Source organism: Oryctolagus cuniculus, chromosome 1 (assembly GCF_051225735.1).
Source record: "Oryctolagus cuniculus isolate XC-2025 breed Fujian yellow rabbit chromosome 1, ASM5122573v1, whole genome shotgun sequence".
NCBI classification, from domain to species: domain Eukaryota; kingdom Metazoa; phylum Chordata; class Mammalia; order Lagomorpha; family Leporidae; genus Oryctolagus; species Oryctolagus cuniculus.
Window position 1 is genome coordinate 119538008 of NC_142867.1, and position 21668 is coordinate 119559675.

A 21668-nucleotide genomic window follows, 5' to 3' on the forward strand; every position below is an offset into this window, starting at 1 on the left:
TCCACAAAATGAGAGCAACGGCTGGCATACATCCTTCAGTGATTTTACAGGAGGGCAGGGGGAGAAGAGGAGGGTGAGGAAAGGAGGCAAAGTAAATCTAGTTGCAACAAGCAGAGAATCTAATAGTTCACATGTTAATCTCTGGGGGCGGTGTGGGTTCTTTTAGAAACTAAAGAATCCCTTAAAGCAGTCATGTGCAATTGACGACGATGTTTTCTCTGACCTGCCACAGGCCTCTGGGTAGGAGAAGGAACACATAAATCTGACAAAGGAAGAGCTGTAGGGTACCCAGCACCCAGGTCCACAGTCAATAGCAGGCAGTAGGCTCTCCTTGCCAGAATAAAGCCCCTCGGTTCAAAATATAACTGACCACAAAACCCACTTGATGAGCACATATTAATGATCATGCAATCACTCAGATCAGCTTTTCTTTAAAAAAAAAAAAAAAAAAAAAGTGACACCTACAGCCCTCACAGCCCTCCCCCCGCTCCTGCCCAGGCGCAGTGGAGTCAGCCAAGCACACAAAGGGTCCTGCTGCTGCAAAAGCCCTTCCTTTCACTGTGGACCGCCGAAAGTGGGCAAGAAAATGGAAGTGACGTGGAGTTATGGCACCAGAAAGGCCAAATGAGCAAAGAAATAATCAACTCCGCATGAACCACTTGGGCTCCCACACAATGAAAAGGGCCTAGGACTAACCCCAGGAAAGGTCACTGGGATCAAAGGTCACAGCAGAAAAAGGCAAGAGTTGAGGGGCGGCCAACTGCCATGGAAGCAATGTGGTCCTAATTACACAGGGACAGGCTGAGGTTCTGTGCACCGTATCTGCGTGGTTTTTTTTTCAAAAGTCAAGTGTTCCTGTTCCCCTCTCTTTCTGAGCGACTATTTCTTCCTGCCTCTGCAGGACAGGAAGCCAAGAACTGCACAGATAAGATGATTCTGGCGTTCACAGTGGACTGTCCAGGAGCACTGCGAATATTTTAAAACATGGCTGCATACAAATGGTGATATTCTAAAAAGTGACTTGGGAGAGATTTTTAAAAAGACAAAATGCAGTACGTTGCAAGAGGATTACTCTGCAAGCACTAGTCCAACACTCCTCAAATTTTCAACTCTGTCACTAGAATCAGTTCATGAGAAAAAAAAAAATAACAGACGTTATGGTAACCACAAAACAAAGGCTAAAAGCAAAATTTTTAAATTTCCTGAAACCCAGCTAAGCTTGGAAAGGCTAATATTGTAAACCTGCAGACAGACACTTGGCTAGGCTCCTCTGATGGAGGATAAGGAGGAGGGATATGGAAACATGTGATGAAGCGCTCTGTTTAAGAGTTAGGTAATGGCTTTAAGACAGTTGTCTGTTTTAACCTCGCCAAATGATACTTTGGACTATTGTTAAGTATGGGATTTTCCTTGGCAGTTACAATTCCTACCCTCATGGGGTTTGGTTTAGATTCCATTTTAATAACAAAGGGAAAACAACCTCAAGGAGAAACTCATTTCCATGTACATTATGACATCTACAGTCAAGCATTCAGCAAAGTACCAATAGGAAAAAAATAGAAATCTTGGGAAAGCCTCTTTGCTGCAAATAAACTTGAAACAAAGTTGGCTGAATGCTGGATCACAGGCTCTACATTAGGTCACCTGTTGAGTGATGTGTTTGCTAGAGAGCTGGAACATTCTGATACTAGTTTCCAAATACTTCATCTTTAAACTTGGCTCTAAGAAACAATGGAAGGAGCCTAGATGTCTTACATGCCCCTGCTTTGTTCAAACTAGTGCTGGGAATTCGGTCAGACACAGCTTCAAATCTGCCATCCCACCATGGAAGAGTGGCTGTGCATTGACAACAGGACTCTTCAAGCACATTCTTAAATTGACATACAAGTCAATCACAGATTACTGTGTAGTCAGCATCTAATTGGCTGGTAAGGCTAAGCGTAATAAAAATATACATTGGTCCGTACCAAGGAAAATTGCAACCCAAAAAACTTCTCATCCGTGATGGGCAATTAAAACTAAAACCCAAGTAACAGTTGGGATACCAAGTCCCAATGAACTAGGAAATACAAAAACAATTAAGATCACAGAGTCTTTGCAAATACAGCATGACACAGCATGAGGCTTTAGTCCAATCAGAAAAGCCCAAGAAGTTGTCTTTGACATTAGGTCCAGCCTGCCTAGCAGAAAAGCAGCAAAGCTCGAGCAAGGCTGAACTGGCACCAGCAGCAGCAGCTGCCCGGCACCATGACACTAGGCAGCAGTGAACAGGACAGTCTCACGAAATGACTCAAGGACATGAATACAGAAGATACACATGCGCACACACCCCTACATACACACAGACACACAGCAGCACAGAGATCCAACAGAAGACAGATCAACTTACTCCAGTCATGCTTGTCTGTGCAAAACTTTCCTGCAAACCCTTCACTATCAGAATGTATACACCAGGCATGAAAACCATTCTCTATGATTACACCTGATTTTTTAACCTCCTATAGCCTTAACCCCAACATTATGACCCTATTTATTTATTAATGGCTATTTAAAAAAAGACAATACCAAAGTTTAAAAAAAAAAAGTTCAGAACACTAAAGACAATTCCAAAAAGGACTCCAATATTCTTGGCACAGTAACAGCAATTTGAGATTAAATATCGCTTCCAAGATAGCAGGCCTTCTAAAGACTCAATTCTCATATGTATGTGGGTATTTATAAATAAAAGCTCAATTTCTTAAAAACGATACTGCCCTCATCATTCATGGTTACACAATAGTCACGCTTCACATGTGTAGAACATTGTTTTCCATGATTACACACATACACACCCCTGCAGGCTGGATTCTTCTTTGAAGGCTTTCACTGTTGACAACACGAGGGTTTTCTGTTTTATTTTTTAGTGAGACTTTTTAAAACCTTCTTCTTTATACAACATCACATGCCTAGTTTGGCTCTGAGAATCAAAGAATGTTGTGGGTTTGGACCTCAGCTTAATTTTCTAAAATCTCTTCACTCAACCCATTTTCTAAGGAGAGATTATCAGTGGGACTGTAGTCTGCAGCCTGAAACCACAAAGAGTAGGTTTTCATTCATTTACATAGCAAAAAAAAAAAAAGTGTTATGTGCTAAGTCTGTTCTTACTGCCATAGCAGAAGACTCAAGTGACTAGGTCATTTAGAAAGAACAGATTTAGTGGCCTGCGGCTCTGGAAGACGGAGCGAGAGCATGGCGCGGGCATCGGGTGGGGGCCCTGTGCTTTGTCATTCCACGATGGAATGGCGAAAAGGCAGGAGCACAAGAAAGCCACTCCCTCAACAAGGAACCTACTCCTGAGATCACCGTGTTTAATCCATGCATGAGGGCAGAGAGCAGACCTAATCTAGTCTAAAGATCCCATCTCCCAACACTGGGAGTTAAGTTTCCGAACATGAACTCTGGGAAAACACTGAAGCCACAGCAAGTCCCTACAATCAAGGTCATTGAGGGGAAAACAGAGGAAGCGGGAGGAGATCCAACAGGTTGAGGCAGCAGAGATGTTGACCTCACTTCCTAAAACACTAAATCCCTGACATTTGTGTAAGAAATAGAATGAAAAGTGTTTTTGGAATTAAGTTCCCAAAAAAACCACATGATCCCTAATTTTTTCAAATACATTTAAAACAAGATTATTAGCTGGTGGTCTAAACTGACCTATATCCTTCCCCAGAGAATGTTATCCAGAACACTTACTAACAGTATGGCGTAGGTTCTGTCTGCAAGAGAAGAAAAAAAGAATCCCACCATTTTTTGGTTTTGTTTTCTCTAGCCTGAGAGCTCTCTGATGAGCATTTTACAATTGCTGTGTTTAAATGAAAAAGAAATATACCTCACACTACAGTTTTGCCTCATCTTTGGCACACTCCTAATATGACTGCAGTAATGAAAGAGGAAATTGGGGGTTGGGGCAGCAAAGGTATCCAAAATCAACAAAATTTAGCTCTAAATTTAAGTTCAGCACTTCAGTTTGCAAGCAAAATGGACTGCTTGTGTTCACTCCAAAGAAAAAAGAGCCCCGTTGAAAAGAAAAATAAATAAATAAATAAGAGACCTGAGGTTCACGGTTTCAATGTAAGAACTTGGACTTGAGAGGCAGTCCTTACACTTTATCATTGCGGTGAAGAAATGGTGACACTTCCCAAGCAATCTCTCTTGCTTTGTGAAAGTAACATCCACCATTTCACAGTCAAACTATCCAGGAGGCAGGCACAGAATTCTGCAAAGGACACCATGGAAAAGATAGGGTTTCTCCTGAAGTCTCAACATGTTTGTTTTTTTGTTTTTGTTTTGAAGATCTATTCATTTGTTTGAAAGGAAGAGTTACAAAGAGGCAGAGGCAGAGAGAGAGGTCTTCCATTGGCTGATTCACTTCCTAGATGGCCACAACGGTAGGAGCTGTGCCAATCCGAAGCAAGGAGCCAAGAGCTTTTTCTGAGTCTCCCATGTGAGTGCAGGGGCCCAAGACCTTGAGCCATCTTCTACAGCTTTCCCAGGCCATAGCAGAGAGCTGGACTGGAAGTGGAGCAACAGGGACTCGAACCAGTGCCCATATGGGATGCCAGCACTGCAGGCAGCAGCTTTACTCTCCATGCCGCAGCACTGGCCCTCAAAATATATCTTTAAAAAAGAATCTTTGGTTAGGAACCAAAGGACCTTACCAATTTGAAAACTACTTAGTTATCAGGCTTTCCAAGAATTCATGAAACAATTAAAACCCTTCATAACTCCATATAATCTCTTTTTTCTGTTCCTTGCTTCCCTGTCAACCTGGGAGGAACGGTCCAGACAGCAGGTGCACATGTTCCAAAACATCAGATATTATTTTGTTTATTTGAATTACATTCTTTGCAAGAACAGCCTCAAGGTGTAAATAAAACATAGGACTAATTAAAATAGCCAAGAGCAGTACTAATAAAACATCTAAAAAGCAGCTTTTATGCAGTGGGAGGCTTTTCAGGTCCTTGAATCCTAACCTCAGTGCAACAATGAACATACCCTTAAAACTCAGTAAGGTATTTCCATGTCTACTGAAGAGGCAGAAAAAACAAGGTGAGTATGTGGCAAGAGACAGGACCCTACCTAATATGGAAGCATCATAAAAATTGAGGCATAAGCCTTACATAGAGAAACGTCCAGTCTGAGAGACAGCAAACAGCCATTTCCCAATATACAGAATTATATGTTGATAGTTGACTAAAGTTAAACTACAGCAATGGTTCCCAGACTCCATTTCAATAACCAAAAAATTTTAAAACAAAACACCTGCATGATTTACATAAGACTGCAAACATTTACCAAGAACATTTAAAAAATACTAACTAATGTAATTGTTTCATGGAAAAAAAAAAATGTAAGTAAGAAATAGTTTCACAAGTCCAACTTTAGAAAGCAGTTGCTGCAGGTCTTTTGGTTGGTGTTTCCCATTTTACTCCAGACAAGTACAAAACCAACGATGTTTGTTCAGACATCAACATTACGAAGCAACTCATCTAAAGACATATGTTTCCATTGCCTTGAGCCAACAGGAGATATCCTAACAGCTCAATTCCATACATTTGGATATAAAATATCCTAAGTCAAACGTCCCAGGATAGAGCATTAAACAAATACCCTGTAGCTTTTCAACTTCAGTGTCAGCTGGTATAACCTCCCTAAAGCACCATTGTCACTTTTCTCAATAGTGACAGTTGTCTGTCTGCCACTCAAAAACCTCCAACTTGTCCCAGAGGCACATCCCAAATCTTCAGGATCAGCCTTCTCTCCAGCACTCAGGGAAGCCGGTGTTTGAGAGGCAGGACCCAACACTCAACGGCAAAGAAATACCCTTCACCATCTTGCTCTCTCTGCACACGGCTCTAAGACTTCAGGTTTTAAATCTTTCTCCATTCTCCAGTAAGAGGCTTGGTTTTCATTTTAATCTGGTTTCCTCCATGTAAAACTCACAGTGGAAGAGTCACGAAGGGAGGGGGAAGGATTTTACTTTACCTGATTCACGATACTGTAAATAAAGAACTAGGAGAGTTTACTTACCCAGCACATACAAAATTTCTTTGGAGGGGCCCGTGTTGTGATACCATGGGTTAAGTTGCCTTTTGCCGCTGACATTAAGGACCAGTTGAGTCCCATCTGCTTCACTTCCCATTCAGCTCCCTGCTAACGCACAGGTAAAGCTGAGGAAGATGGTCCAAGTCCTTGGGCCCCTGCACCCATGTGAGACCCCCAAAAGAAGCTCCTGGCTCCTGCCTTCAGATGGGCCCAGTTCCAGCCATTGTAGCCATCTGGGGAATGAACCAATGGAAGGAAGACCTCTCTCTCTCTGTGTCACTCCCTCTCTCTATCTGTAACTCTGCCTCTCAAATAAATAAATCTTAAAAAAAAAAAAATCAACAGCCAATGGTTACAAAGATAATTTAAGTATTGAAGTCAAAATGACTAACAAAGAACATGATGAAGCATTACAGAAAAACCATAACAAAAATGAAAAGTTTATTTAAATAATAGATGTTGCCAAAAGGTCCTTTAAACTTAGGGAGAAAGGATTCTGTAAGTATTACCAGAGGCACTATCACTTGGTTCATAGCTGGAAAGGATTCAGTTATCTACAAAACGTATCATGATTTTAAAAGCTCTCCAGGCATTTGATCAGCAGTAGGTATGGAAGTTTCTAAGTTTAGGATTGCTTTAAGCCAAACTAATAAAATAGACTCCCTTCATATACTTAGGGTGCAGATCAGCATTACAGGCTAAAACACCAAGATCTTCTTGTACACAGTCACGTTTCTTGCAATCTGATCTGAACTTCTGTAGAGTCAGAATCATGTAATAGCAAATTGCACTGAATCAAAATTCCACATCATGCGAGTAAGAAAATTTTTAAATTACTTTACGTGTACTGGACAAATTAACTGGGTCAAACCACAAAGAGTTTTGAAAACCGTCTTAAAATCAAGTCGATCTCTGACCTACCTCTTGCCAATACTTGTTTTTTTAAATCTTGAATATAGCAAATATGTATCTAAGGAAAATCAAGTACATTTTTTAAGCAGTCTGCCATGATGCTAATCTAATTTATACACACATAAGATAGAGCATTTATTGCCAATACCAACCAAAATCAATTTGCTATCTACATAAATAACTTTCTCTTCACAATAACTACAAAATTAGGACTTAAATATATTGTACAGAGAGGCCAGTGTTGGGACATAGCAAGTTAAGCCTCCACTTGCAATACCAGCATCCCATAACAGAGGTGGCTGGAGTCCTGAATACTCCATTTCCCATCCAGCTTCCTACTAATGTGCCTGGGAAAAGTGAGAAAGATGCCCCAAATACTTGGATATGTGACACCCACATGGAGTTCCTGGCTCCTGGCTTCAGCCTGCCTGGCCTAAGCCATTCAGGCCATTTGAGGAGTGAACCAGTGGATAGAAGATCTCACTCTTTCTGTCTCTCCCTCTCTATTGTTCATTCAAATAAATCAGTACACATACACATATTGTACAGATATTTAAATATATACACACATATATGTATATATATACACATTGTAGATATTTAAATATATACACGTGTATATATGTATATATATACACACATAAATATATACACACACATATATATACACACACATATTGTACGGATTTTATTTATTTTTTTTTTTTTTTTTATTTTTTTTTTGACAGGCAGAGTGGACAGTGAGAGAGAGAGACAGAGAGAAAGGTCTTCCTTTGCCATTGGTTCACCCTCCAATGGCCGCCGCGCTGCAGCCGGCGCACCGCGCTGATCCAATGGCAGGAGCCAGGAGCCAGGAGCCAGGTGTTTTTCCTGGTCTCCCATGGGGTGCAGGGCCCAAGCACCTGGGCCATCCTCCACTGCACTCCCTGGCCACAGCAGAGGGCTGGCCTGGAAGAGGGGCAACCGGGACAGAATCCGGCGCCCTGACCGGGACTAGAACCCGGGGTGCCGGCGCCGCTAGGCAGAGGATTAGCCTAGTGAGCCGCGGCGCCGGCCTACATATTGTACAGATATTTAAATCAGCCACCAGAAAAAGATTCAACTGTCTTAGCCGAAAGTTCTGCACCACAATGCCTGCCCTAGAACAAAAGATCTTGCCAGGAGCCAGCACTGGCATAGCCCGTAAAGCCAGTTCGAGTCCCAGCTGCTCCACTTCCAATCCAGCACTCTGCTATGGTCTGGGAAAGCAGAAGTATGGCCCAAGTGCTTGGGCCCTGCACTCACATGGGAGACTCCCAGCTCCAGCCGTTACAGCCATTTGGGGAGTAACCAGAGATAGAAAACCTCTCTCTCTCTCTCTCTCTCTGTCTGCATCTCTAACTCTGCCTTTCAAATAATAAATAAATAAATCTTTAAAAAAACATCTTGGGGCCAGCACTTTGGCACAGGTTAATCCTCTGCCTGCCGCACTGGCATCCCATATGGGTGCTGGTTCAAGTCCTAGGTGCTTCTCTTCCGATCCAGCTCTCCGCTACGGCCTGGGAAAGTAGTAGAAGATGGCCCAAGTCCTTGGGGCCCCCACACCCACATGGAAGACCCTAGTTTTGGATCAGCCCGGCTCCAGCTGTTGTGGCCTTTTGGAGAGTGAACCAGAGATGGAAGACCTCTGTCTCTTCCTCTCACTATCTGTAACTCTACCTCTCAAATAAATACATAAAACCTTTTTAAAAAAATCTTGCCAAATAATTGTGATAATCTACTGCAATCCTGCCTCTTGCTTTCACTGCCTTGTGGGGAAATACACACACACACACACATACACACTTGTATATTTATGGACTCACTAAACATCGTATGAGATTAATTATCCCAAACAATAATAGGTGCCAATTACTAAGCTTTTGAGTTAAACATTTTACATAAGGGGCCAGTGCTGTGGCTCAGAGGGTTAATGCCCTGGCCTGAAGCATCCCATTTGGGCGCCGGTTCTAGTCCCTGCTGCTCCTCTTCTGATCCAGCTCTCTGCTATGGCCTGGGAAAGCAGCAGAGGATGGCCCAGGTCCTTGGGCCCCTGCACCCACGTGGCAGACCCGGAAACAGCTCCTGGCTCCTGGCTTCGGATCGGCGCAGCTCCAGCTGTTGCGGCCAATTGGGGAGTGAACCAGCAAATGGAAGACCTCTCTCTCTCTCTCTCTCTCTCTCTCTCTCTCTCTCCCCCTCTCCCTCTCCCTCTCCCTCTTCCTCTCCCTCTCCTCTCTGTGTAACTCTGACTTTAATAAATAAATCTTAAAAAAAAAAAAAGACTTTACATATATTACAATAATCCTCAAACAACCTTAAGGAAAGACAATCTTTCCTTTTTACAAAGAATGAAACTGAAACGCAGAAGGTTCAGAATACTTCACCTGGTGTCCACAGTTAGTAAGTGACGGGTAAGACAAGAGCCCAGTGCTACCCCAGGCCTAGGCTTTGCCCAATCTACATGTACCTTTCCAGCCCTCTGTGTTGGTTCTGATGCCCACTATGTCACACTTTAGTATGAATTTACAGCCACTTCTCATCCTGGAAGGATGGCTCTCAAACATATAGGGTTTCTTCTAATTTATCGCTGGATTTTTGGAAGTATGAAATTTACTAAAAAAATTTTTTTCATTGTGCTTCTACACTGCTGATAAATTACTGTGATCATTTCATCCAGCATACTCACCTGTAACATTAGCCAAAGACATGCCTTCAGATCCCAGTGTCCAAACTACATTTGTATTTTGAGATATTGACGACAAGTGAAGGTCAAACATGATAAAATATTATACAAAGATAATGTGAACAGTGGAAGACATGAATTACCTTTAGCTCATGATAGCACTAGCATGCAAAACTTGAAAAGCACATACCAGTTGCCCTTACATATTAATACATCAGTACACATGAACTGCACAGACCCCATGTTAATATGCCTTATCAACCAAAAGAAATATAATACATAATGAAATTTTTCATTGAAGAGTTTAAGTCTTTGGTATTATCCACTTTGGGATACACTTTTAAAGTTGTGATTGGTAATGGATTGAGGGTAAAACCAAATTCAGGGGTTGATGTTGTGGGGCAGAGGGTTAAGCTGCTGCTTGCAGCATCCCATAATGGAGTGCTGGTTTGAGTCCTGGTTGCTCCATTTCCCATACAGCTTCCTGCTAATGTACCTGGGAAGGCAGCGGAGGCAAATGACCCAACGGCCAGAGCTGAGCTGATCCAAAGCCAGGAGCCAGGAGCTTCTTTCAGGTTTCCCACACGAGTGCAGGGACCCAAGAAGTTAGACCATCTTCTACTGCTTTCTCAGGCCATAGCAGAGAGCTGGATCAGAAGAGGAGCAGCCAGGACTCCAACCAGCACCCATATGGGATGCCGGCACTGCAGGCTGGGGCATTAACCCACTGTGCCACAGCGCCAGCCTCACTAATTTTAAATCACATGTTTTTTGAGTAGCATCACAAAAATTTCATGACTTGCTCCTCCCTGGCCAGGAGGTGACTCACCCCCTTGGTTCAGTGTATGCAACACCTGCTCATTAGTCACTTATCAGCCACCTTGGTTATCAGCTCAAACATCCAGTGCTTGTGATCAAGTAATCCTCATTTTACTTGACAGCGTTCCTACAGCTCAAGAGTCGTGATGCCTAAAATTTGGACATGCCAAAAGAAGCCATAAAGTGCCTCTTGTAGGTGGAAAGGTGAGTTGATTTCATAAGGAAAGAAAAAAGTCATGGGTGAATACAATACATTAAGATATTCTGAGGCCGGCGCCGTGGCTCAATAGGCTAATCCTCCACCCAGCGCTGCCGGCACACCGGGTTCTAGTCCCGGTCGGGGCGCCGGATTCTGTCCCGGTTGCCCCTCTTCCAGGCCAGCTCTCTGCTGTGGCCTGGGAAGGCAGTGGAGGATGGCCCAAATGCTTGGGCCCTGTACCCCATGGGAGACCAGGAGAAGTACCTGGCTCCTGCCTTCGGATCAGCGCGGTGCGCCGGCCGCAGTGCGCCAGCCGTGGCAGCCATTGGAGGGTGAACCAACGGCAAAAGGAAGACCTTCCTCTCTGTCTCTCTCTCTCACTACCCACTCTGCCTGTGGGGGGGAGATATTCTGAGAGCAACCATAGTCACATAATCATTCTATTTTAGTTATTGGTGTGAATCTTTTTATTTATTTGTTTGAGAGGCAGAGTTACAGAGAGAAGGAGAGACAGAGAGCAAAGTCTCCCATTCACTGGTTCACTCCTCAAATGACTACAACAGCTAGAGCTGGGCTGATCTGAAGCCAGGATCCAGGAGCCTCTTCAGGGCCTCCCAGGCAGGTGCAGGGGCCCAAGCACTTGAACCATCTTCTACTGCTTTCCCAGGCCATCAACAAGCAGCTGGATTGGAAGCAGAGCATCTGCGACAAGAACAGATGCCTATATGGGATGCCGGTGTGGCGCCAGAGGCCGAGGCTTAAGCTACTATACCACAGCACCGGCCTTCTATCCATGGTTTCAAACACCCACAGCAAGTCTTAGAACATATCCCCCTAAGAATAAGGGGATATGACTGTATTAACAGAAAAGTTAGCAAAGGAATCCAACAATAATTATCTCTTGCTTTTAAGAATAGATCAATAAAGCTAGTAGGAGAGTATTCCTCTTACAAAATAATTTTATTTTCCTGGTATTAAATTGAAGTTTGTTTATATTGAATTTAGGGAAGACAAAAAATAGAAGGGGAGAGTAAAAAAACTGAAAGTTACGGCAAGAAAATCACAATAGTTTCTAGAGATAAGGGAATTTGTCCAAATTTCATCATCACCCACTAACTGCTCTGTTTGCTAAGAGCCGTATCCTAACCAATCCAAAAAATAATAATCATCAATTATAGATTACTTTTACATTTATGACTCTCCAAAGTTTAATCCCTACTCATTTTGTTTCAACAGCCTCTAATTAAGCTTTAATACAATAATATCACATTTTGTCAACAAGCATCCCAATTACAAACATAATTCTTTATAACAATAAGAGTAGCAATAACAGGGGCCGGTGTTGTGGCGTAGTGGGTAGCGGAAAATGGCCCAAGTGCTTGGGCACCTGCACCCATGTGGGAGACCCAGATGAAGCTCCTGGCTCCTGGCTGCAGCCTGGCCCAGCCTTGATCATTGTGGTCATTTGAGGAGTCAACCAGTGGATGGAAGATCTCTCTCTCTCTCTAGTTCTGCCATTCCAATAAATAAAATAAAACTTAAAAAAAAAAAAAAAAAAAAAACGGTAGCCACCATATCAACTGCTTACATTCAATGACACTTAACAGCAAGTGCCCATCACTCAGCCAAGGTGCTTGGCGAGAACTAAATGCAATGATCCAACAGCTCTGAGATCCAGTACTCCCACTATAGATGGTCCCCAACTTAGGATGCTTCAACTGACAACTTTTTTACTTTATTATGAGCATTCAGTGGACACTATGCCTGAAATTTTCAAATTGGATCTTTCCCCAGGCTAGTGCTGTGGGACCAGACCCTCTGTGCAACTCCCAGTCAGCTCGCGGTCACCAGGAAAACCAGTGCTCACCAGTATGCTGTGTTGCTGCAGAACTACAACATGTGGTGCATTCAACCCATGTTCAACTTACAAAGCCTCTGGGGGAGGAAGGTCACAGCTTCACTGTGAATAGAGGAGCATCTGGGGCCGGCATTGCAGCAGCACGGGTTAAGCTTCCGCCTGCAACACTGGCATCATATATGGGTGCTGATTTGTGTCCAGGGCACTCCATTTTCCATTCAGCTCTCTGCTAATGCTCCTGGGAAAACAGTGGAAGATGGGCCACATACGTGGGCCCCTGTACCCTTGTGGGAGACCTGGAAGAAGCTCCTGGCTTGGGCCTGGCCCAGCCCTGGCTGTTACGGCCATCTGGGGAGTGAACCAGCGAATGAAGATCTCTCTCTCCTCTCTCTCTCCTTCTGGCTCTGTAACTCTACCATTGAAATAAATCAATCAATCTTTAAAAAATAAATAACCAAAAAAATTTACTGGAAACCTACAATTCAGTTTCTAGGAAACAATAACCCTAATGAATGAGAGTAAAGTCATAAAAAGGTGTTTAAAAAATTGAGGAGCAGCCAGAAATAGATTAAGAAACTACAGCACAGGGAGCCCCCATCACAAGCATATGGAGGAGTCCGGCGGAGTCCAGGCACTCCGCCTCCACAGCCTGCCCTGGTCTAAATCACGATAATCCACTGGCTGAAAATTCCTATCTTAAAGCTCCCACTCATAGAAAAACAATTCATTTTTAATCCAATCATTTCATTTCATTCTGCTGGAAATTCCACATGCTAAGTTTTCTTAAAATAAGACTGGGGATGTCTTCCAGTTCTATATCCATTTCCACTGTGCAGTCCATTAAGATTTAAAAAGAAAAAAAAAAAAGACAAGGAAGGATCATGTATTGGATTCAACACTCCATGTAGACTAATGATTTAAGGCACTGCCAAGAACATTTAGCACATTCCAGTCACACATTGTATCAATCTGCTGGTAATGAGAATGAGATAAGGCACAATTACTCCAGCAAAGAGGTCAACAGCAATACTCAACGGCCCAGATATGCTATTACAATTGTCCAAATCATTTTCTTAAAGTTAGAAAGCAGGGGGGTTGAAAATGCCTTAAATTACAGTCAAAGATGTCCCAGTAATTCAATTTTATTAGAGAATGAAGAAGAAATTGTCTTGTGGGTTAAAAATTCCTCTACACCAAAAGATCTACAACCTCAAAAAATTTGTTAAGAAAAATGTTAAGATATGAAACAGGATCTCTAAAATATCAAGTTTAATCATTAAAAAGCCAAGTTAATCTGCAAACCTGAAAGTATTACTTACTATTTTTAAATCATTTAATTATACTCTAAAAAAATGAAAGCACATTGTTCGTTATACATAAAGCTACGTTGCACAGCTGGCTTATACTTGGTGATTAGAGCTTTGAACAAGGACTCATTCTTGTTCACTTTTTCTCCTTTCTAATTTAAAAAAAAAAAAAGTACAGACAAGCCTCATCAATCATTAAAGAGGGTCTGGTTCTGATATTATATGAGCTCTGTCAACCTTAATCAAGTTGCTTGCCAGATTGTAGATAAGTAATGACTTGCTTAGGTTCAGCAAGGCCAGAGTTTTCCTTCTGAAGTATATACATCTCCAGTGTGAAAATAAACAGCCTCACACCTCTTGCTGGGAGCTGCACTCTGCTCTACTCCAACTCAGCTCATGCCAACAACTTTCGGCTTTAAGGATACCCATTTTCTTTCCTTCTTTCTCAATCTCATCATCAAAACGATTTTTAAACTATTCTATCAGTTAACGATCATTTTAGCTTATACCAAAGTAATGTAAATTAACTCTTTTAAATGCTTTAGCATTAACATTTGTTTTAGCCAACATTAAACATTCACATAAAACCAAACAGAAACAGCTAAAAGACAGACCAAAGCAATACTTGAATTAGATTTGCAAGGCTTGAATTCATATTCTGACATATCCAAGAAGTGAAAAACCAAATTTTATGCCAACATTATGGGTCAAGTTCGGGGAGCAGGGGTCCCATACAATCACTACTACAATAAAAAACAACCCATCAGTGTAGATTTCATTTTCATCACAACCAAAAGCACAGATGTAAAATGAGCTTTGTGTCTAAAATGTTCTCTCTGCTAATTTCCTCACTTCACATATAATTAGTATGGGCTTTCACACTTCATACTCAGCTGTTAAAGAATTTCTAAGCATCCAAGTATTCTGCCTACTTTAAAGAAAGGAGTTAGAACCCCAGGGGCCTGGTGGCCAGGAAAAGAATGACAAAGTTTTAAAATACAGGATACCATGGGGTCAACTTCATCTTAAGCAAAATTTGTTTCAATATTTTCCATGAGGTCAATACAATGCAGAACGCAGATTTTGTGATTTAGATACATCAAAGATTAAAACAAAAATCCGAGAGTTTAACTATTTCACCCCTCCCTAAGCACATCCAACCATGTAATTATAACCTAAAATATGCCTGATCAGAAAAACTAGTTTCAAGTATCGCCCTTGTCCAACATTCAACCAATTTTAAAGGGCACCTAACTTTGAGCCAGATTAAAACTTTGACACAGGCCGGCGCCGCAGCTCTATAGGCTAATCCTCTGCCTTGTGGCGCCGGCACACCGGGTTCTAGTCCCAGTTGGGGCGCTGGATTCTGTTCCGGTTGCCCCGCTTCCAGGCCAGCTCTCTGCTGTGGCCTGGGAGTGCAGTGGAGGATGGCCCAAGTGCTTGGGCCCTGCACCCGCATGGAGACCAGGAGAAGCACCTGGCTCCTGGCTTCGGATCATTGTGGTGCGCCAGCCGCAGGGCACCGGCCACGACAGCCGTTGGAGGGTGAACCAACGGCAAAAGGAAGACCTTCCTCTCTGTGTCTCTCTCTCACTGTCCACTCTGCCTGTCAAAAAAAATAAAATAATAATTAAAAAAAAAACTTTGACAGAACACTCCAGCGCTCATTTATCATCCTCATGACTTCTAGTCTCATGAGCATGTTCCCATCTACAATACTGCTTGTAAGTGGGAAAAAAAAAAAATAGAACCTGTAAAATATTCAGGAAAGTACAAAGGAATCTGCCAAAGTTACTTAAGAAATGACCATCGTCAGAAGCAAAAGGAAGGAGAAAAGGATTCTGCACATGGAATAAAAAGATGCACAAGGGCACAAGGGGAGAGCTATCAGTGTTGAGAAGGCTACTCCTCTGCAGGGGCCCTGAGCTGGCTGTGCTCCGGCTCCTCCCATGCCTGTCAGTACATGCAACGCCCAGACTAGGTTAGGACTTTGCTCTCCAATCCCCTGGAGGCACCATTCTTAAGAGTCTGCAGGGCACCCTAACAGACAAGAGCCTTGCTCTGCAAAAGCAATCCTTGCTCCTTTGTCGCCATATTATTTATTGTTAAACTGCCCAAGTACACACGCAGCATACATTCACTCTAGGTGAATTAGACACAAAAGACACTAGCATTTCTCAGTGGATTATAAAGAAACTTCACAAACAAATGGAGACTTTGTTTGCCCACTAAATGTCAAAGAATTGTTTTTCCAGAAAATTCACATTTCAACATGGAAAAAAAAACCTTAAATCCACAAATGAAAAGCTCCAAACTCAGTTTCTCATTCTCAGTGGTTGAAGAAGGGGGTGCTTGTTGATTTGATTCCATGAATAGGCAAAATATATAACCACAGTGGAGAATCCTGTACATATGAAATACAACTGGAAAAAAAAAAAAAAAACACAAATCTGGCAGTGTGTTCCAGTTTCTGTGCTACAGGGTAAATCATGTCCTTATCTTTTCCCTAATCTGGGAAAAGAAATTAAAAAAAAAAAAAAAAAAAAAAACCACCTGTTCCAAGGAAGGCTGGATGCATCAGCCTGGACTTGCTAAGATTCACATTTAGAAACCCCCTATGGGAGTTAGCTCCAAGTCTCCTCGTAATATTAGTAATAAGCACTCAATCAAATCCCTGAGCTAAAATTTATCTAATGCCGCAAAACACTGATATCAACTCTCTGCACAAGCTCTATTGCATGATTAAAAACCCCAGTGCGGCTGCTGTCATAGTAACAAATATGAAATTATTGTAAAACCTAACCGCCATGACAACACAACTGTTTCCTCCAACACAAAAGAAATAACAAATAATGGCAACTACGTTTGCTAGCCTAATAGGAGACCACAGTTAATAATCAGTCTTTAATGACTCAATTTTGGCTTTAGTTAGCCATGGGATTAAAAAATAAAACCTTTTAGCTATAAAATATACGATGAAAGTTACATAAAAGTCCCGTATAGGTCTACAGTCAAAACATGACTATTGAAATTTCTCTTAGGAGAGAAATCCAACTAAAATACAAAATAATTTAAAACATGGAGCTTAGAATTAGGAACTTGGGATAGAAGTTTGATCTGTTTGTTTTTGTTGTAAGCTCAAGAAGGACTTGTACGATAAAAATGTGCCTAATTTAGCTTCAGATCGGCCCCACTCCGGCCGTTGCAGCCATTTGGGGAATGAACCAACGGATGGAAGATATCTGTCTCTCCATCTCTCTCTGTAACTCTGGCTTTCAAATAAATAAATCTTTAAAAGATAAACATATGTATATATATATATATACGTATATATTATAAAGTAGAGGTATAAATTTAGAATTAGGTTTAAAATATACTTTCACCCACCAGAACCATCACAGCACAACCTCGCTATAATTTTCTTCAATGTAGAACAAACCTACTATTTCATTTTGGATGAACATTTAAGATTTAATGGAAGAAACACTAAAATGGCCTCATTTTAAAATGAGGAAGATGCACTCTGGGATAAATCACAGGTGCAACACAGAAGTGGGACTTCCAGGTGGCTCCACGCTGAAATTCAATAGTCTACTAAGAACCGTAAAACCATCTCCTCAGGATCCAGCAGCCCCAAGTCTATGGGTAAGTCACCAAACTGAAACCTTGGTGTGTGAGTATTCCTTCAATCATGGCCATATATGAAAGTCCAATTTCACAGGACGAAATGAGGAGAAGGAGAACCTAATTCAAAGTGCTTTGACTGGGAGTTTCATGTTTTTTGTTTTTGTTTTTGTTTTTTTTTTACTGCTGTTTTATGCAGTAAAGAAGGAAGACTAAAGAGCACCCTTCCTGCAAAGCTGTGCTGTCACACACCTGATCACCTGTGGTCATCTTATAAGCCAATCATCAGATGTCTTCAGTGTACGTCATGCTATGTAAATCAAGCCAAGTAATGAGGATTCCACCCAACCAGCGCAGGAGGAGCAACAGTTTGAGTTACTGGAAGGGAGTGAGTGATAAACAGTTTGTCTGAGAGGAAACCATGCTCCCTGACTGATTCCCATCGTCTGCTATTCACTGTGTTGTTATTTTGTCATATGGAGGCCTTGGGGCCAAAACCATGAAAAGCAGCCAAAATCGATGGGCAAGAAACATTTCTTCTCCCCAGCTTATGATACTATTTTTCTTTTCACTGGAATAAAAGAGGCTGCCAAGTTCTGATGTCACTATAGTAATTTCACGGCCTGATAAAAGTAGTATTTTATCCATTAAACATGCGTTCCCCTTGCCAATTTTACTTCCAACCTGACAATGTGCAGAATTACCAACTGAATATCAAATTATAGTAAAACAGAGAATACTAATTATTTTATTCTGATACCATAAAAAGCCAGTAACTGTCAGAAATTTCCATGAGGCAGAAGCCGGAATTTACATTTTAGTCCCTAAACACCCAGAACTCTTGTAACACTAAGTACTTAAAACACAGACAACACATGACATCAGCTCCGAATGATATTGCACAGAACAATAATACACATTTTAAATATATAAAATTTTTAAAATATTCAAAATATTTGGCAACCATTCCAGTAATAATGTGAAAACAGATGTCCTAGTATCTTCAACATGTAACTCTTTATTTCTCTAAAGCTTTCTTTGGTCTTCATTATTTGAAGTATCTCTCCCTGAACTTGACACTCAGAGTCACTGATTTCTGTGTGCTGAAGTCATTCCCGGATCTGGAAAACATAAAGACGTTGAGCATCTTGCTGTTCAGGTGCTCCACCCACCTTTCAATGTCACTTGGGAACTTGCTCGGGAGAATCTTTCCCTCAGACCCACAGAATCCGAATCTGCATGCTAACAGCACCATCCAACCCCACCACCCCTGCCAAGAAATTCAAATACACATTAATGCTGTGCAGGACATCTGAGCACTTGGTGTTTGCTAGGCAGAGGGCGGGGTGGGGTGAGGGGGGATCAGGCTGTCTGTTCTCAGGAGTAAGAGAATGACGTACACGATTATCAAACTGTGTCCGTGCCATGAGAGACACGTTCCCAGGCTGCAGGAGAGAGCGTGGAATATTCAGGAATGCTGAGCGGCTAAGGGCAGCAGAGGCATCAAGAAGGGGAATGACTCTGAGACTGCACGAGAAACCTAAGGTAATGGTTACAGACAATAGGACAGGAGACCTGCTGATGGGTTACAGGGGACGGCAGAGAGGGGATTTATGTGAATATATAAACATACAGCAGGAAAAACTCTGTAGACCTTTCTTCTTCATAAAATAGAGAAAATCTTACTTTGGTGATTCAAGATTTCACAATCCCTTCAGCAATTCTAAATATAAAATATTGACACAAAATACTATACAGAAAAGATGTGTACACCATTGGATTAAGTATCTGTGGAGCCCAGAAAATATCCTGAATATAGTTTTGTTGCTTGGATAATTCACCACATGAGTTATATCTCTCCTTTGAAATTCACGTTTAGAGAGGTTTGGAAGAAGAGATAAGCAGCGCACAGACCAATTTTTATTTGATAACTAATATAGGACTGAATATATCTAACTGGGCCAAGTGACAGTTTCAAGTAAATTCTCAGAGGTGTATCTACGTATACAAAAAGTTGGCAAATACCATACTTGTAAAGTATCATCATATCATATGCTTAGAATACTGGGAAAGTTCCTACGTTCTTTAAGCAGAAGACTACTGGACACTGACTTGTGATAACTAAGGATTACGTTCAAAGTGAAAGAGGTCGGCAGGCAGAGGCAGTCTCAACTTTCCACTGGGGTTGGTTTCAAAACATGTATTTCTCCAATGGCTGTGTGAAACTTGAACACGTGTTCTCCCTCCAAAGTTGGTGGTGGGTGTGTGGCTGAGCCTCACCATAAAACCCTCTGTCAAGGAGCCTTAGCAATACAGAGGCCTTTGGGGTCACGTAGCCCAACCTCTCACTCAAGGAAGAGATGGTCTCCACACCACCCTTTGCAAACTGCACAGAACATGGATAAATGATAAGAAGCTCCTGCGCTCTCAAAATAAGCTTTTCTCATTCTTTTGAAACATAATCCACATCTTTGCGTGCCCCCACCAAAGACATAAGATGAATGGGGTATCGCTATTTCAGCTCATCCCCACCTCCCTCCCTGACGCAATCCTGGCCTCTGATGGTCTGACTTAGGAAGAAAGAGAGACAAGGGGGCCCCCTGGAGACCCGGAGAAACCCTCCCTGCACACGGCTGTCTGTGCAGAATGAGCCTGTCATGGTGCTGTGTGCATGGTAAGATTAACTAAAATTGCAAATGCTGAAAAACACAGTGTCTCCTGAGAGCACAATGGCTGGTGGTGAACCAACACTCAGGAAGTCCTCAATCAAACACTTCCAATCACAGACATCCAAGCATCCACCTCGCCCTAGCTCCCCTCAAATCAAAAGCTTCTGGCTCACCTGTACCATCTTGCATTCATGCCTCTCTGCTTGTGACATACATTTTATTTAGCATATTAGGAATTCCAAAATACAAACAGAAACTCAATATATAAGGCACCAGCTGACAGCAACTGTGAATAAGATGAGTAACCAACACGTCTTCCCGATCGAAGGGTTCAATCCTACTTTCCAGTATCTTCCTAGACTATAACACACTAGCTCCATTTTCTTCTGTTTTTGGTAGGCAACTTATTTTTTCTGAGAAAAATACTGTGTTTTTCATTTTAAACTCAAAAAAAAAAAAAAAAAGAATGGTGGGCTGGTGGTCACATCTACACAATTTTAAGTATTGACAATGGTATTTAATCTTAAACATGAAGAATATAACCTACTCTAGGTAAGTTTTTTTTCCCCTATTTTGAGGAACAAACATAGAAAATATGAATGCATTTACCATAGGATTTGGTTTATGGAACTCCAACTGAATTATTTTATCTTCAACTCAGTTTTATCTATGAAAATGAAGCCATGGTCATTTTTCTAAAATAGCCCCTGGGATCTGATTTTCTAAAAAATTTAGGAAGAGTATTGTTATTTTCTTTCCCCAATGATAAACATGCCAATAAAAGGAACTACTATTAATTCTAAAACACACAAGACTCTGAAACAATTGAAAAAACATGAATTCATACCGTATACAATAACACAGATCAATCTCGCAGACAACGAGCAGGACAAGAAACCAGGCGTAAGGGCACATGTGCTGTGGGTCCACTTTTATAAACCCAAGAGTAGGGGCAACTGGACTACTGCGAGCCCAGTCCCCAGTGTTGCTGCAAGGAGAGAGGGCTGCCTAGTAAGGGCAGCTCACGCAGCCTTCCAGGTGAAGGAAATGTGCCCTCTCTTGAGTAAGGATTATCACAGGTGTGTGCAATTGTTAGTTTACTAGCTGTTCACTTCATGCACATTAGCTGTACAATGTATGCATTACATTATACTTCCCTGGGGGGAAAAATGCAAGATTGTTTCCAAGTCTCTTCTCCATTTCCACTGCAAATTTAAGAAAACTGTAACGTGCTAAGGCTACAGCAACTACATTTAGCTAAACTAACTTCCAAGAACTCCTCATTTTTTAGTACTTCAAAGAAATAACTCTGGATCAAAGTAATACACTAACAAGTATAGGAGGAGGAATTAATAATTAAAAAAAAAAACAGCTAACGTTTACAGAGGTTTGACTACAAGCCAAGTGCTTTACTTTCACTATCTCATTTAATCCCCACAACAGTAGTAACAGACACTATTTTTATCATCCCCATTTTACAGATAAAGAATCC

At 41.7% G+C, this 21668-nt stretch overlaps 1 protein-coding gene across 24 annotated transcripts in view; it reads right to left on the reverse strand.

Moving 5' to 3' along the window:
* Nucleotides 1-21668, reverse strand: part of CDON (cell adhesion associated, oncogene regulated) — a 109872-nt gene that overhangs the window by 83060 nt on the left and 5144 nt on the right. The window contains exon 1 of one of the 24 annotated variants that reach the window (XM_089335409.1): nt 21024-21045. The exons of the other annotated variants lie outside the window; for them this stretch is intronic. The gene's annotated coding sequence lies outside the window, so the exon portion shown is untranslated. Of the gene's footprint in view, nt 1-21023; nt 21046-21668 lie in introns of those variants that run through there. 24 annotated transcript variants of the gene reach the window in all.